The 16423-nt window shown below is 39.4% G+C and overlaps 1 long non-coding RNA gene across 1 annotated transcript; it reads left to right on the top strand.

Moving 5' to 3' along the window:
- The first annotated feature begins 5756 nt into the window (after positions 1 to 5756).
- Positions 5757 to 9968, top strand: LOC141579109 (uncharacterized). Its single transcript, XR_012510174.1, has 2 exons — positions 5757 to 8123; positions 8828 to 9968. It is a non-coding gene; the product is annotated as an uncharacterized LOC141579109 (long non-coding RNA).
- Positions 9969 to 16423: the final 6455 nt, after the last annotated feature.

The following is a 16423-nucleotide window of genomic DNA, read 5'->3' as shown; positions in this document are numbered from 1 at the left end:
ACATATACAAGTAGATGCCCCATGCTCTTCAGTTCTACTCAGAGGCAAAGCTTGGTTGCAAAGTCAAATTGCAGGTGTGTCCTCTGTCCCAGAAGAACCCAAATCACTCCACCCCATGCCCTGTTTTAACATTCAGCCACACCTGACTTTGACATTTCCTCTAAACTTCTGCAAACCATACTGCACCCTCCTGTCATGTTTTGAGATCCTTACGGGCATTTCTTCTTTTACAAATGTCTCCTGCACCTAAACAATCAGTGCTTGCTAAAATTATTGAAAGAGCTCATGTCTTGTTTTAAAATTCTCTCTCTGCAACAAATTGTGTGAAAAGTCACAGGGAGTGGTAGCTGTATTCTGTGACCTATAGTTAACTTATAATGCCTCTGGCAAAGCGATGATTCTTGTAGGCTGACTTTGGAGCAAATGCCACAGGCCTTAATTGTAGGTTCTGAGAAGTTGAGATTCTATACTGGGATTGCTGGAGGCAAAGAAAGTCCCTTTTGGGGACCCAGTTCTGCCCCTCCCCTACCCGGGCCAGCCCAGCCTGCTGTACTCAGGCCACAGAGAGCTCACAGAGCCCAAGTGTCTGCTGTACTGACTCCTGGCACTTCTGCATCCAGGCTAAGGCCAGCTCAGAGGGGCCCAGGGGCCAGCTCCCATAGGAGCAGTGAGTAGCTGGGGCCATGCCAGACTTTAGAACTTTGTGACAGACCAGAGGGATGAGCGATGAGAGGAAAGTGAAACTGAAAGGGCACAGAATGGCTTAGCATGGTGGTTGGAATCCTTAGACAATTCTGAACAGCAGTCAGGATTCACCCTTGGGTCTTTTTGTTTGTTGGTTTCCTATATATATGTTTTACGTAAAATTCACATACCATAAAAGTAACCATTTTAAAGTGAACAGTTTGGTGGCATTTCATTCATTCACAACGTTGTACAAGCACCACCTCTATCCAGTTCCAAAAGCTTTTCATCAGATCAAAAGAAGGCTGTACGTCTTCAACAGCCCCTTTCCATCTCCTCTCCTCCTGCCAGGCCCTGGCAACCCCGAGTCTGCTTTCTGTTGCGATCGCTTTACCTATTCAGGATGTTTCCTATAAATGGAATCCTATAATATATGACCATCTATGTCTTGCTTCCTCCTCTTAGCATAATGCTTTCAAGGGTTACCACACTGTAGCCTGTACCAGTACTTCATTTTCTTTTTATGGCCAAATAATATTCCATTGTATAAATATACCAGACTTGGTTTCTCTATTCATCTGCTCATGACTATTTAAGCTGTTTCCACCTTTTGACAGCTGTGAATAGTTTTGCTATGAACACTCGTGTATAAGTCACTGAGTACCTGTTTTCAATGCATCTGAGTTTCTACCTAGGAGTGGAGTTGCTGGGTTATACAGCAAGTCTATGTTTAACTCTTTGTGAAAACACCAAACTGTTTTCCACAGTGGCTGCAGCATTGTACATTCCCACCAGCAACGGGTGAGGTCACCTTTTATTCTTAATATGTGCCCATTTTTTCCTTTCCTCCTTCTTACTTCCAAGAAAGCCAGTCCCCACAGACTTCCCTTTACCCTGGAGTGGAGGGTGGGAGAAGCTGCACCTCTAGTAGAAAGATGATCATGGCACAAAGCTGGGCAGTGGGAACCCCTCTGTCATGCTCTGCCTTTTTGCTTTTGCCTTTTCCACAAATAGGACTCTGTGACCAGGAACAAGAAAGGACAGGCTCCCATCTCCCTGCGGCACACCCACCACAGCCATTTGTGTCACCCCACAAAACTACCCCCACCCCTGAGCGCGCTCCAACACCTCCATCCTTACACTGAACATTCCATTAAACCATCTTGAGCAGTCAAAGCTGAGAGCAGGAAAGGAAGCTCTGTCCGGAAGCTGCCAGCCTGGCTCAGACCTGCAAGCAAGTGTTTTAACTCTCAGCTCAAGCTTAAAATCTCCGAAGACACAACTTCCAGCCTTGTCCTGCCCAAGCTTCCCCGCTAAAGGGCCTGCCTGTCTGGGCCTGTCTGGGCCTGGCTGGTAGCAGACATGAATGGAGGGGAAGAGCCTCCCTCTCCACCCCTCTCACCGGGGTTACTGCCGGTCACAGAGCTATTTACATTTACAACAGCCCAACAGCGCCTGATCTAGCCGGAGCCAATCAGCAGCGCCGGAGCTTGTCTGACTCCGGCTGCTCCAATCAGGAGGTGCTATCCTTACAGCCTCTCTCTCTTTGAATCAGAGGTCGGCCACGGCCTCTTTTGGGGAGGGGAACCTGACTCAGAGCTCGGCTCCCCAAGACCTCAGTTTGCCATTCTCTGGAATGGGAAAAATACTGAAAGACCGTTCGGCTTGGGAGATACGTGCACTGGGGAATTCTGGGAGAGCTTTACATAGAAATGGAGAACGCTGTTCCTTCCCAGCACAGATCCAGAGCTTCTCCGCTTTGAAGAAATGTAAAGAAAGTTTCTCCCCCCTCACTGCTTGCCCCTCCCTAAGGCAGAATTATCTACGTGGACTTTTAATCCACAGCTGCCTTTGAGGTGGTGTGAGACCTTACTAACCATGACAGCCCAGAAGGCACAGCTAATCTGTATTCTCATCTGCAATGGTGCAAACACCCGTCATGTAAGAGCGCAAAGAATCAGCAAAACAGGCTCAAGACTGGATAGTCACAGGGCCGAGCAGAAGCAGGAGCTTGTTTGGGAACAGTGAGGGCTGATGTAACCGGAGGAGTGAGCAAGTGGGAGGGAACGTGGAGAGGAGGCTTGAAAGCCTGCCTGGAGAGCTTAGACTTGCTTCTGTAAACTACAGTGAACCACTGGTTATTTTCAAAAGGGAAAGGAAAATATCTCCGTGTTTCAGAAAGTTGACACTGAGGGCAACGTAAAGAACAGATCAAAGAAGGACCAGATTCAAGCTGGAAGATCAGTTAGGAGGAGGTCACAGGACCTAAAAACTAGGATAGTGATGGTGGAAAGGGAAAGGAAGGACATAGGTTGAAAGGTATTTTGGAGTCAAATCAATAGCACTCAAATGATTGGATATGTGAGATGAGTGGGGCGAGGAGTCAGAGATGACTTTGAGGTTTCTCTTCTGTGGTGACTGGAAAGGTAGCACCTGCACTGAGTGAAACAGGTCTTTTAACAAAAGAGAAAGAAGCAGAGTTTGGAAAGGGAGCAGGAGTTCAATTTTTGACGTGTAGGGTTTGAGTTACAAGAATATCCACATAGAAAAAAGACTCAGTAGACAGGGGTGTTTAGAAGAGAAATAAAAATTAGGTCCAAAGAGTTTACAGTGAATCTAGGACTGATCACCTGGGAAGGGGTTACAGAGTAAGAAGATTCAACGACAGTATCTTGGGAAGTACCAATACTTAACAGATAGAAAGAGGACACAGCAAAACCTAGACTAAGGAAGTATGAGATACGAAACAAACAAACAAACAAAAAAACAAACCAAGCAAACTAGAAATAGAGAAATAAAAAATTAATTCCAGGAAGAGGGAGCAAGACATTGTAAAAAAAAAAAAAAAGATATCTGACAAAAGGAGATTGGTTAAATATATTATGAAACATTCATTTAATGAACCACTATGCAGACATTAAGATTATCTTGTAAAAGTATTAATTGCCATCAAAAGATGTTTGATACATCTTGTTAAAAGAAACATTTAGGTTAAAAATACTATGTACAAAATTATTTTATTAAAAATTATACGTGTGACTGCAAAAAGGCATGAGAGAAATTTTAGGGTGAAGGGGAATTTTCTATATCATGATTGGAGCGGTAGTTACACAGCTGTATACAATTACCAAAAGTCCTCAAACCATGCCTTAAAAAAGGCAGGGAGCTGGGGGCTGTTGGTGATGTCTACTTTCTAGGGTTATTCTGGGAATTAAATGGTACAGAGCCTGGAACACAAAAAGGGCTTAATCAGTGGAGAAGGAAATGTTGAGGAAGGAAAAAAATTTTCCTCTTCCCTTTCTAAGTTCTTCTGCTGGCCTAAAAATTAAATCAACATTAAGACAGATTAACAGGAGAAAATCAAATTTAATTGCATACATACAGGGGTCCCCTAATTAAAATGAAACCCAAGGACAGCTGTTACAAGATCTTGGGAAGAGTAAGCCACTCCTTACCAGATCTGTTCAACCTCTAGAGATTCTGTGAGGAGGTTCCTATGTGGGATGTGATAATGGATGAAATTACCTCTCAGGCTCTACCTAGATTTAAGACTATGATTTCAAGTACATGAAAGCCCTTTCCAAAGGTTATAGGAGTTATGTTTTGTTATTTTCAGTCCATGGAATGGATGTCAGCCTTGCCTCTTTTGATTTTCTAGCTATATCCTGTCTCTTCATGGTTTTAGGCACATCTATTTAAGCTATCTTTATGACCTGGACTAAATGAGCTTAAAATGATCATATTAGGCTGATAACTACTAAATGCATTTCCAGCTAGGCCTCTGGTAGAAGTTTAATTATTATTAGTTATTGAAGTAAAGTTGGCTTACAATATTGTATTAGTTTCAGGTGTACAGCATAGTCATTTAGTATTTTTATAGGTTATACTCCATTAAAAGTTATTGCAAGATAATGGCTGTAATTCCTTGTGCTTTACAATATATCCTTTTTGCCTATCTATTTTATGCATAGTACTTGTTTTTGGAGAAAAGGGATCCCTTGTACACTGTTGGTGGGAATGTAAACTGGTGCAGCCACTATGGAAAACAATATTGAGGTTTCTCAAAACCCCAAAAAAAGAACTACCGTATGACCCAGCAATTCCACTCCTGGGTATATATCTGAGAAAAACAAAAACATTAATTCAAAAAGATACATATATCCTGTTATTAATAGCAGCATTATTTATAATAATTTTAATAATAGCTTTATTGAGATATAATTCACATATCATAAAATTCACCTATTTAAACTGTGTAGTTCAATGGTTTTTAATGTATTCAGGGTTGTGCAACCATCATCACAATCAATTTTAAAACATTTTCAATGCCCCCAAAAGAGCTCCCTACCCATTAAGAGGTACAAACTACTATGTAGCAAATAAATAAGCTACAATGATATATTGTACAGTATGGGGAATATAGCTGATATTTTAAATAACTATAAATGGACTAAAATCTACAAAAATTTTGAATCACTATACTGTACACCTGAGAGTAATATAATACTGAAAATCAACTATACTGAAAAAATACATATTTTTCCAAAAAAAAGAACGCACTACTCACTAGTACTCATTACTCATATCCTTCCCGTTACCCCCTTCCCCCACTCACTATTTTAGTCCTAGGCAACCACTCACTATTTCACTTTCTGTCTCTATAGATGTTTCTATTTGGGACATTTCACATATTGTATGAATATAAATAATCATACAATATGCAATCCTTTGTGACTATTTAAAAAGTGGATTATTATTATTTTTGATTATTGAATTATAACAGTTCTTTATATACTCTGGATACCAGTCTTTTATCAGATATACAATTTGCAAATACAGTCATCCCTCGGTAACTGCAGGTTCCATATCTCTGGGTTCTGCATCTGTGGAATCAATCAGCTGATTATGGTTGGCCAAATGTATTGAAAAAAAAAAAAAAGTATAAAAGTGGACCCATGCAGTTCAAATCCATATTGTTCAAGGGTCAACTATATTTCTCTCATTATGTGGGTTGTTCCACTTTCTTGGTAGTATCTTGATGGTATAAATTTTAAAATTTTGATGAAGTTCAATTAATTTTTTTCTTTTGTTGCTTATGCTTTTGATGTCAATATCTAAGAAATGACTGCTTGATTCAAGATCCCAAAGATTTACACTATGTCTTATTTTAAGAGTTTTATAGCTTAGCTCTTACAGTTAGATCTTTGATCCATTTTGGTGTAATCTTTGTGTACGGTGTGAGGTACTTCAATAATTTTTAAAGTGTAAAGTGGTCCAGAGAGCAAAATACTTGAGAATCAGGGATTTACTTAATCGAGCCTCAGTTTCTTATCTTGAAAATGGTGACTGTATTTGACTTACCACCTCATAGGGCAGATAAAAGTCAAAAGAGATGATATAAATGATTGGACATGAGAAATTCAAGCACTATTCAAATATAAATTATCATCACTGTTCTCATTTCCTACATGTATATTGACTGTCAACCTGTTGAAAGATCAAGTTCTTCCTCTTATTCTCTGCCTTGGGGCTTTCCTCATACTAAACACCTAGCAGATCCTCAATAAATATTTACTGGTGAGTTGATTAATAGAGCATAAAACAACTTGCCCATGTTCTCAGGGAGGTAGAAAGAGAAACATTTATTTTTTTGGTAGTCACTCTGCAGCCACTTCCTACTGTCAACTAGCTAAGCTTGCAATTAGTCAATGCTCATAGCCTTTTTCACTTGAACTGTTAAGCTAAATCTTCCACATGCTATGTTTGTGAAAAGTAATATTTTAAACATAAATATGGGACTTTAAAAGTATCCCTGGTAAATTTCATTAATTTGTTAATCCTAACTTTGCAACCAGTTGAGAGCTTTTTGAATCCTCAATTCATTCCTCCAAGATATTAAATCCCTCTTCTAATTTTGTTTAATTGAAAACAGAGTAAGTATACCTTGTCTGTCACAGATGAGAGGGTTGTCTAGGTCAGAGCCAAGGACAGTGTGAAATGTTTTATTTGCTTTTGAACTGATCTAAAATAAGGTAGTCTTCTCCCCTGAGTACTGTTCAGTGAATGGATGAGCTCACCTGATCTACCAGGGTCACTTAACTGTGTCCTCCAAAAAGTTCCCTAATTTATGTCATAGACCAACTTTAGAATCAGAACCAGCAGACTAGCCAGTGAAAAGAAAAAATATTCTAGAATCTGGTAGGTTACAGGTAATGTCCTATACAAAAAGTAACCATAGCTAATAGTACCTCTGTCTTTCATCCGTGGTGAAGGCAATAGAATGAGGTGAAAGGGTAGCAGAAAGAGTCTGTTACCCTTGGCAAGTGTGAATATTTGCCAAAAGCAGGCCATCCCTGCCTCTAAAGAAAGACAACCTAAAGAAAGGAATAGAAGGTGCATTTAGAATCAAGGATGTTGGAGTCAAGTTAGTTAGAGAAATGTAACGAAGAGGAAATACATTAGGAGAAACCATCTGAATTTTGACATTTGTAATTTCAGTAGAAAACCTTTAAACGGTTTAGGGAGAAGTTATCTACTGATAATGGACTAAAGATGACCCAGGACTTCTAACAAGCTCCTGGCAGAGCAGATCCCAGACTCAACCAGCATCTCCCTTTCCTCTCTTAGTACCTGGTTTGTTGAGGTGGCGGTGATATTAGGGGGAGGTTGGTGAGATATGAGATCAGACAATGTTGTAATAAAAGATTGGTGGGGGAGCAGTATTGGGGAAATCTCCCAATGGGCTCTGTTCACTTGAAAAGTCTCTTATAGTTTCTTTGAATTTTGTTTTTAATTTATACGTAAATTATACTTGTACATAAAGAGTCAAATAGTTTTATAAGACTTGTTTTGAAAATAGCAGTACATCATCCACCTCTCCTCACCATTTTCTACTCCTCAGAGGTAACCATTTTCAATTCTTTTTAGCTGACTCTTTTGGCATTTACCTCTGTATCTCTAAATGACATGCTTATATGGCTACTTGTTGATTTTTAGATTTTTAAAATACATTATTTATGGACTTCCCACCATAGAAGATGAAAATTTCACCTTCTTCACCCTCATCACCACCATCATGTTCTCACTTATTTGCATACACATGTGTAGGGTTCCCTTTCCCTGTCCTCACAAAACAGTTGTGTTGTAATTTTTGTGTAATTCAGTGTTTATATTACTATGACTGTGTAAATACTGCACGCGTGAGCCATGTCATATATCCACGATTTCTTTCTTGCACAACATTTTGTTTTCTCTGGACCTAATGATTACCATTTATTTTCTTTTAGCTTTCTATGTACTTAATCATTAACTCAACCCAACCTATCCACCAATTGTCTATGTCTCTTCTCAATACATTTGGTCCCACTGGATATTCTATCAGTTTCATCTTCTTGAAGAACTCAGCCCTGGAGCCCTCTCACCTGCTCCAACCCTGCCTGGTTGGTCTCTAAGCTGCTGCAGAGCTCTTGTCCCAGGAATCCTCTTCAGCATTCTTCCAGAGATTCCCTTTTCTTTTCTCCTGGGTTGGATTCCCTGCTCCTGGATCCTTTGTGTCCCTCTTTCTTGGTTTCTCCTTATTCTGAAGAAACTCATCCTCTGTTAGTCTCATGAAAAAAAAGTGTTCTTAAGATAGTCTCTTTGTCCTCAGTTTTCCAAAATTTCATGATTCTGTGCCTTGGAATGAAACCATTTTGTCCAGCATAAAGGACATTTGGTGCACTCTTTCAGTCTAGAAATGTTTGTCATTCAGTTCTGATAAATTTTTTTTTATTAATTATTTCCTCCCCCTTCCATTTTCTTTCTTCTCACTCTAGAATCTCCAGAATTGATCCTCAATTAAAAAAAAAAAAAACTTTCTCTTTTATTTTCCACATCTTTTACTCTTGTTTGATTTTTCTAGGTGGTTTCCTCAACTTCACCCTACAACCTTCTATTGAGTTTTTAAGATCTGCTATCATACTTTAATTTCTGAAAGTTCTTTAGGAATTTTCCTTTTTATTGCATCTTGTCTTGTTCCATGGATGCAATATTTTCTCTTATTCCTTTAAGAATATTAATCATAATTTGAGGGAATATTTTCCTTCTCTTTGCATAGTTTCTTATCCTCCAGGTTTTTTCTTTCTCCTGTTTTTTCTTTTGGCAGATGTGTTTCCACCAGTAACCGAAGATCCTTAGCTGTCTGTTCATGTATAATAGCAGGGCACTAAAAAGCCAAGCAGCAGCTCTGAGCATGTGACAGCACATTCAGTGCAAGCAGATCTCTGTCTTCCATACTGGATTGTTTCTTTGAGTCATTCTCAATATCACAGAGTTTTCCTTTAAGGCTGTTAGAGTCTGCAAAGAAGCATCCTTCAATTTCCTGCCTGAATAGTTCAGCCTGACTGCCAGCATTTTACAAGCTGAAAGAGGAGAAGGGACTGTGGAGTCTAACCTTCGGTATGTAAATATTCTACTTAGCTCCAATTTTTTGTATACTCCTGTGTAATTTCTGTCTGTCTCCTAAATGGACCCAGACTGATAGAATAACTCTGCCTTTAACTGAACCTAGACCCCACAGGACAGCCTACATTTGCTTCCCACTTGGGGGTATCTTTATTGACATGGGGAAGCAGCTCAATGAGGTGGAATTCAGCATGTGGGCTCTGGAGCCAGGCTCCCTGGGTTTGACTCCAAGCTCCAGCACTGACTTCCAGCAGAGAATTATTGAGCAAGTTATTTAACTTCTCTTTGGGTCAGTTTCTTTATCTGTGAAATGAAGATCATAACAGCACATACAGATTTGTTATGAGGATTAAATGAGATAATACATATAAAGTGTTTAGAACAATGCCTGGCACATACTCAGCCATTTAGTCAGCTATTATTGTAGGATAAATGTCCTATATGTAGGATAGACTGTGTTGCAAACATACTTATCTTGGAATTTTTTTATTCTTATTTTTTATTGAAGTATAGTCAAGTTACAAAGTTAGTTTCAGGTGTACAGCAAAATAATTCAGTTATACGTATACATACGTACATATATATTTTATCAGTTTTTTTTTCCATTAAGGCTCATTGTAAGGAATTGAATATAGTTCTCTGTGCCATATAGTAGGTCCTTGTTGTTTATCTATTTTATGTATAGTAATGTATATCTGTTAATCCCAAACTCCTATCCTTCTCCCCAACCATCACATTTCCCCCCTGCTAACCAGTTTGTTTTCTATGTCTGGGAGTCTATTTCTGGTTTATAAATTAACCTTGTATTTTTTTTAATTCCACATATAAATGACATCATATGATATTTGTCTTTCTCTCTCTGATTTACTTCACTTAATACAATAATCTCTAAGTCCATCCATATTGCTGCAAATGGCATTATTTCATCCTTTTTTATGGCTAAGTAATATTCCAGTGTGTGTGTGTGTGTGTGTGTGTGTGTGTGTGTGTGTGTGTATCACATCTTCTTTATATCTTAGAAATTTTTAATTGAAGGTTTTGAGTTAGTCCAAGAAAACTTTGTAGCAGAGGTAAATTTAGGAAAAATGTAAAAAGGCTGGAAATGAGATATTCCCAAATAAAGAATAACATAGTAAATGGTCAGGAGGCCAGAACAGGAAAATTGGACAGAGTGAGTATTGAGAGGACTTTATAAAAACAAATAAAATGAGAAAGGAATATCAAGAGTTGACAGAAGCATCTGGAATCAACTGATTTAAAAAAAAAAAAGACATACTTTTAAGAATGGAGAAAGGCTATTCAGGATTTAAAGAAATAGTGTAGGTCAGAGAACTAGAGGACAGACAAGGAATCCATCTCAATTATATCTACCAACACAGCATTAACACCTTTGTGAGTTTGCCCAGTATCTTACACAGCATTAGTCTAAGCTGACTCGAAGCACACCTGTGAGGATATCTCTTACCTGCTCAAGAGCCTGTGAGAGTTCTCTGTTAACTGCCAAACAGTATCTAAACTCCTTAGTGTGGTATTCTAGCCCTGCCACAATATGGATCCAACTAACTTTAAAATAAGATGTTTATGCAACATTTAAGATATACAGACTATTTTAAAAAAGAACACAACAAAACACCCATACGCCCTGCATCAAATTTAAGAAATGAAACATGGTCAATAGAATTGAGGGCCTTCTATAAACTTCCCCAATCACATCTCCTTTCCTACTGTCTTGAATTTGATATCCATCCTGTCTAGGCATTTGTGTGTGTGTGTGTGTGTGTGTGTATATATATATGTATATGTATATATATATCCCTAAGGAATACATAATACTGTTTTACAGTATTTTAATCTTTATATAAAAGGTAACATAGGAATTTTTCTGCAGTCTTGGGTTTTTTTCTCCCCTGACTTATATCTATAATCTATACTATTCACCCACGTTGATATATCTGTAATTATTTATTATTATTTTATATAACTCATATTAATATGATATATATAACATAGATAGAATTAATGTTATAGTTATTTATTATTGGTGTATCTATAGTTATTCATCCATTCTCCTGCTGATGGACCGTGAGTTTGTTCCCAACTTTTTGCTATGAATATTTTATATCTGTCTTCTTGTAAACATGAGCAAGAGTTTCTCTAGAATGGGAATTTCTGGGTCCAAGATATGAGCATCTTTCACTTTATCAGATGTTAATAAGTTGTTCCCCTGAATGGTTGCACCAGCAGCATAGAAGAGTTTCCACTGTTCCATTTACTCACCAACACTTAATAGTTTCAGACCTACTTTCCAACCTCTTCTTGTAGCTTTAATTCCTACTGCTCTCCTTCATGAATCTTTGATTCTAGCCAAACTGTAGTACTCGCTGATCCCTGAATGTATTCTGTAATTTAATTCCTTTCTCCCTCAAGTATTTACTGAGTAGGTACACTATGTCAGAAACCCTGCTAAATGTTAGGAAAGGAAACATGAAATGGTGGGGTTCCTGTCCTAAAGGACTTTAGAGTTCCCTGGAGTGACAAGACTTGCAAACAACAATTAGACTGTAATTGTTATGATGAGAGTCTGTATAAATTGCAATATGTAGTAAGGCAGCAGGAGAACACAAATCTACCTCCATTTGGGGCAGGGAAGGGAAGAGGAGTGGGGAGAGGGTCAGAAAACCCTTCACAGAGGTAGTTGATGCAGGAAAACAGATGTAGGGCATGAGGAGGGCAATGTCCCAGGCTTTGGTTGAGCCCCTGGGATGTGCCCCGCCAAGTGTGGGTCCTTGGCTTCGCACAGGAAAGAATTCAAGAGCGAGCCACAGTTGAGTGAAGGTAGATTTATTCAGAGAGATACAATGAAAGGCAAGAGAAAGGCCATGAGGTGTGGGGGTTGGGTGCTCAGATTAAAAGTAGGTATATGCTCCATAGACAGAATGTGGGCGGTCTCTGAAGAGGGAGAGAGAGGGGCAGCCACAAGGCCCCCTGTTGCTGGTTTTTATGGGCTTGCTGGGTTCATATGCTAATAAGTGGAAGGACCATTCTAAGTAGTCTGGGGAAGAGGCTGGGATTCCCAGGAAGTTGGCCATTTCCCACTCTTTGACCTTTTGTGGCTAGCCTTGGGACTGCCATGGTGCCTGTGGTCATGTTATTCACCATGTTAATATATTACAATGGGCGTATAATGAAGCTCAAGTTCTGCTAGAAGTTAAATCTCTCATCATCCTGAGACTCAAGGCCTACTGGGGGTTGAATCTTTCACCATTTTGATGTTAACTGCTGTGGCATTATTTGAATGGCTGTGCCCTGCTCCCTTCCTGTCTCAGTTTGTCCATGTTTTCACCTGGGAAGATCTTGTCCTATTCATGGCCAGCTCCAAGGCCAGCTCTCCACATACTGTCCCAATCACCCCAGGAAAATACTTTGCACGTTCTTATAGCCTGCATGACACTGTCTTGTGTTGTATATAACTGTATATGTATACTTTACCTCCTCTACTAAGTTATATACTCATTTGTGGAAGGTATTCCCCTCAGACATCTTTATACCTCCCATACGGCCAAGAAGATTGCTGACACACACTGTGGATTCAGTAAATGTTGCTGAATGAAAGATTAAAACAAAGGAGTAGAGGATACATTGTTTGGCTCCCATTCTCCCAGACACTTGACTCTTCAAACATTTGAAGTAATTGCTACATCAGACTGCTTTTTGCTATTATCAAAGTAACAGGAAGACTTAAAAAAAAAACCCAAAACACAAACTTCTTCTTAAAGTCAGCTGTCCTATTCCTTTGGTGCAAAAAACATGTTATGTAACATTATAAAATCTGGCCAATCAAAAGGGCTTTCTCTAGTCTTGTTTCTTGCTTTTTAAATAAACTCTGCATTCTCATTTCAAAAGATCTTGCCAACATTAGTTCATTATCACTGTGCCCACCAGCAGAATGAAAACTATTTGCGTATTTCTTTGGTATAGCAATGGGGAAATGAAATCGGAAGCAATCCAGAGCTTGGAAGTTAGTGGCTTTTATACTTTCTATGTAATGAGTCTTCCTTCTTTTCTAAACTGAGCTCTCACCCCACAATGAAATTGGGAGTTTGATTCTGTTCCAGAATTTCATGAGAAACACATATAACTACTAACTAACAGACCTGTATGAACACTTTTTCCCCATAGCTTTTTATATCTAACTTTTTAATGATACTATCTTTTATAGAGAGAGAGTTATGTAAATACTTGGGTAAGAATATTTAAATATTGGCTCTTAAATCCTCCGTGTTAAAAACTAACCTGCAGCCTTCCCAGACTTTAGGTTGGCAGAGAGATAGAGCAGACAACAAACATACCCTATAGACTCTTTGCTGCCACCTGAGCTACACTAGTCACTTGGACATATCAATGGAAGTGGGCTTTGGATTCAAAATCTACTTACAGGTCTATCTTAGGAGCCCTTACAAAGAACTGCTATGGTAAAAGATGATTTTTCATTAAGGATGATAAGAGGTAATTACTTGCATATCATGATAAGAATCTTTAGATTTCCTTCATGACAGAAATTCCAATCTGCATCCATCTTTAGGACAAAGATGGGAGATTCTAAGCAAAAAAGGTTCTTTTCAGGAAGACACCTGCAGCATCAACTGCAATACTTTTTATCTTCTTTAAACATTTCACAGAAATGTGATTTAGTTACCACCAGAATCAGGAGGAAACACACAGGAATTCACTCAGCTCACTCTGGTGGCAGAGGACCAGTGCACAAGACTTACACTATGTTTCCAAACTTCAAGGTGAGTATAATACTTCTATCAGTTACAGACTTGTATGGAGAAAGGGAACCTCTTCACAACATGTTATTCGACAAGGGATTGGATAAGGATGTGGCCCCGGAGAAAGAGGATGGCGAGGCTCTAAAGTAGCCAGGAGTAGGCTCTAAAATTCAGTGGTGCCAGCCGGAGGGCAGAGGGAGTGCTTAGGGCAGGAATGAATGAGGGCTGCCTCTGCTTCTTCGGTCGGGAGTTCTTCCTTCCCATTTTATGAGACATAAGCTTCTCTGTCAGCGCTCAGCAGTCATCCCACTCCACCCTCTGTGGGAGAAGAGACAGACCCCGACCTCTCCATAGCCCAATTCTTGGTGTACCGCTGAAGGGCTTACCTGCAATTATCCTTGGCTTTGGAAAGCTATACTATCTCCTCAGTCTGGTAATTACATGAGTAATTCAATAAAAGGGAAAGGTACTGGTGGAGCTTTTTGGAGGCCAGTAAAATACCTTCCTATCTTCCCTATTCATCCAACAAAGCTAATAACGTTAAAAAAAAAAAAAAAAAACCCTACATTTATAATCCTATGAGGTCAACTGACTTTAGCCCACATTAAAATAAAGTGTTAACTTCAACCTCGGACAGACCAGGCTATGTCAGAATTTTGACACTAACAGAGAAAAGTGGTCATTCTCCTGTTCAGCTGAGCATTCCTACTTTCAAACTTTCAAAAAAAAAAAAATTAAAATTCTTGAATCTTAGAACTGGAAGAGACCTTTGTCCTTGTGACTACCCTCAGTTTTGCTACCCATGAGTCTTGCCTCCAAAAATGTCCCTTTTATGTGAAGTGAGACTCTGGTGCAGCCAGAATGCTTTTTGTCTGTTATCTCTTTGTAATCCAAGAAAACACAACTGGCTGAGATGCTTGTCAGTATGTGGGTGTGGCTGGAAAAAAAAATACCCTCTGTGCCCAATAGTTCTTTCATCACCATACGCTTGTTTCATACTGTTTCTCATGAATAAAACATATTCACAGGACATTCTGTACTTTTCTTTCCTTATTCAGTTGATGCAGATAGCCACTTCCTTTGGGCAGGAGGACAGAAGCTTCTGCTCCTTGTAGCTAGAGATTAAGAAGAAGAGGTATGAAGAAGCTACAGAATTTGCTTACAAGCACATGATGGGACCCTGTTAGAAATGGGATGAAAAGTTAGAGTCCTGGACTCTGGGTCCACAAGCTGTTTTGCGTTCTTCCCTATGAAAAGCTTGTTTACTTTCAAGACAAAAGAAATTCTCAATAACTTGCTTTTTCTGGGAACAAATGTCTACATACATCCCTGTCTTCAAGAAGGAAGGAAGGAAGGAAGGAAAGGAGAGAGAGAGAATCAGAGTAGTTTTCAAATTCAAACTTTTCACACACTTAGGCCTGTTTGAAAATATGAATGCTCAGTAAAGTGAACAGGAGATCTCTGTTATGGGAGAATGAGGTAAATCATTTGGAAGGTCACATACAACACAAGAACAGTTAGGTTCCGGCAGAAGAGAGTTAAGACAGAGAGGTGAGCCTCCTGAAACGCTGGAGGGAGCTGCGGCCCACCTGACCGGGGGCCTGTCATCTGCGGTTACTGACCTGAGTGCCTGAACCAAAGTGCCTCTTGGCACATGCTGGTTTGGCCATAGCTGAGTTACGCCTGTGCCGACTTGGCTTATGAAATGTTTAGAAGCAATTTTAAATATTATGATGAAAGGCACAGACAGCAAGAGGGCTTTAAAACCACACTTTTCCTAATTTCTTTCTTTCTTTTTTTTTAATGGTAAGGGAGAAACCAAGGCTATCAGAAGGATTTTCAATAGGTTCTCCCCTAACATTTAGTGTCATACAGCCCCCTGCATGGATGCTGCCTCACCTCCTTAGACTCCCACACCCCACTTGAAGTGCCACTGCCCCCTAAACACTCCCATCAGAAGACACTTTCCGTGCTGACCTGGTGGTTTTTGGATTGAAATTGTTCATGAAGGGGAAGAAGGGAAGGGGTGGGGGAAGGAGAGGTGAGGGGAAAAGGTAGAGGAAGGAGAAGAGAAAGAACAATTCTGATTTACTGTCATTATGGAGAATACGCAAATAATCTGAATTAATGTCAATTCAACGTTAGAAAACACTTCTTTTGCATCTGAAAATGATAAATGTTCATTTCTTACACTAACTTTTATTATGAGTCTTTCTCCTTATTAGCAAGATAAGCTCATACTGTGATAGTCATTTAACATGGAAAAACTAGAAAGATTTCTCTAGGCCACATGGCAAATGATTTGCTGAGCTAGGATCAAAACTTTGGAGGATCAAGTCTATGGCCACTTTGTCTCTCTTGCTGTCACCTGGCCAGCTCTTGCCTTTTGCTTAGAAAATATAGGTAGAAGTGGTGCCTGTACAGTGTGACTTGAAGGCTACTGTGAGATCCCAAATATCTGCTGGGAAAAATATTTCCCACTGATTTATCGGTGTCTCCACTCTACTTTTCTAGGTATCCTGAAG

Source organism: Camelus bactrianus, chromosome 11, assembly GCF_048773025.1.
Source record: "Camelus bactrianus isolate YW-2024 breed Bactrian camel chromosome 11, ASM4877302v1, whole genome shotgun sequence".
NCBI classification, from domain to species: domain Eukaryota; kingdom Metazoa; phylum Chordata; class Mammalia; order Artiodactyla; family Camelidae; genus Camelus; species Camelus bactrianus.
The sequence above is the reverse complement of the archived record's forward strand: the minus strand, read 5'-3'. Positions and strand labels throughout refer to the sequence as shown.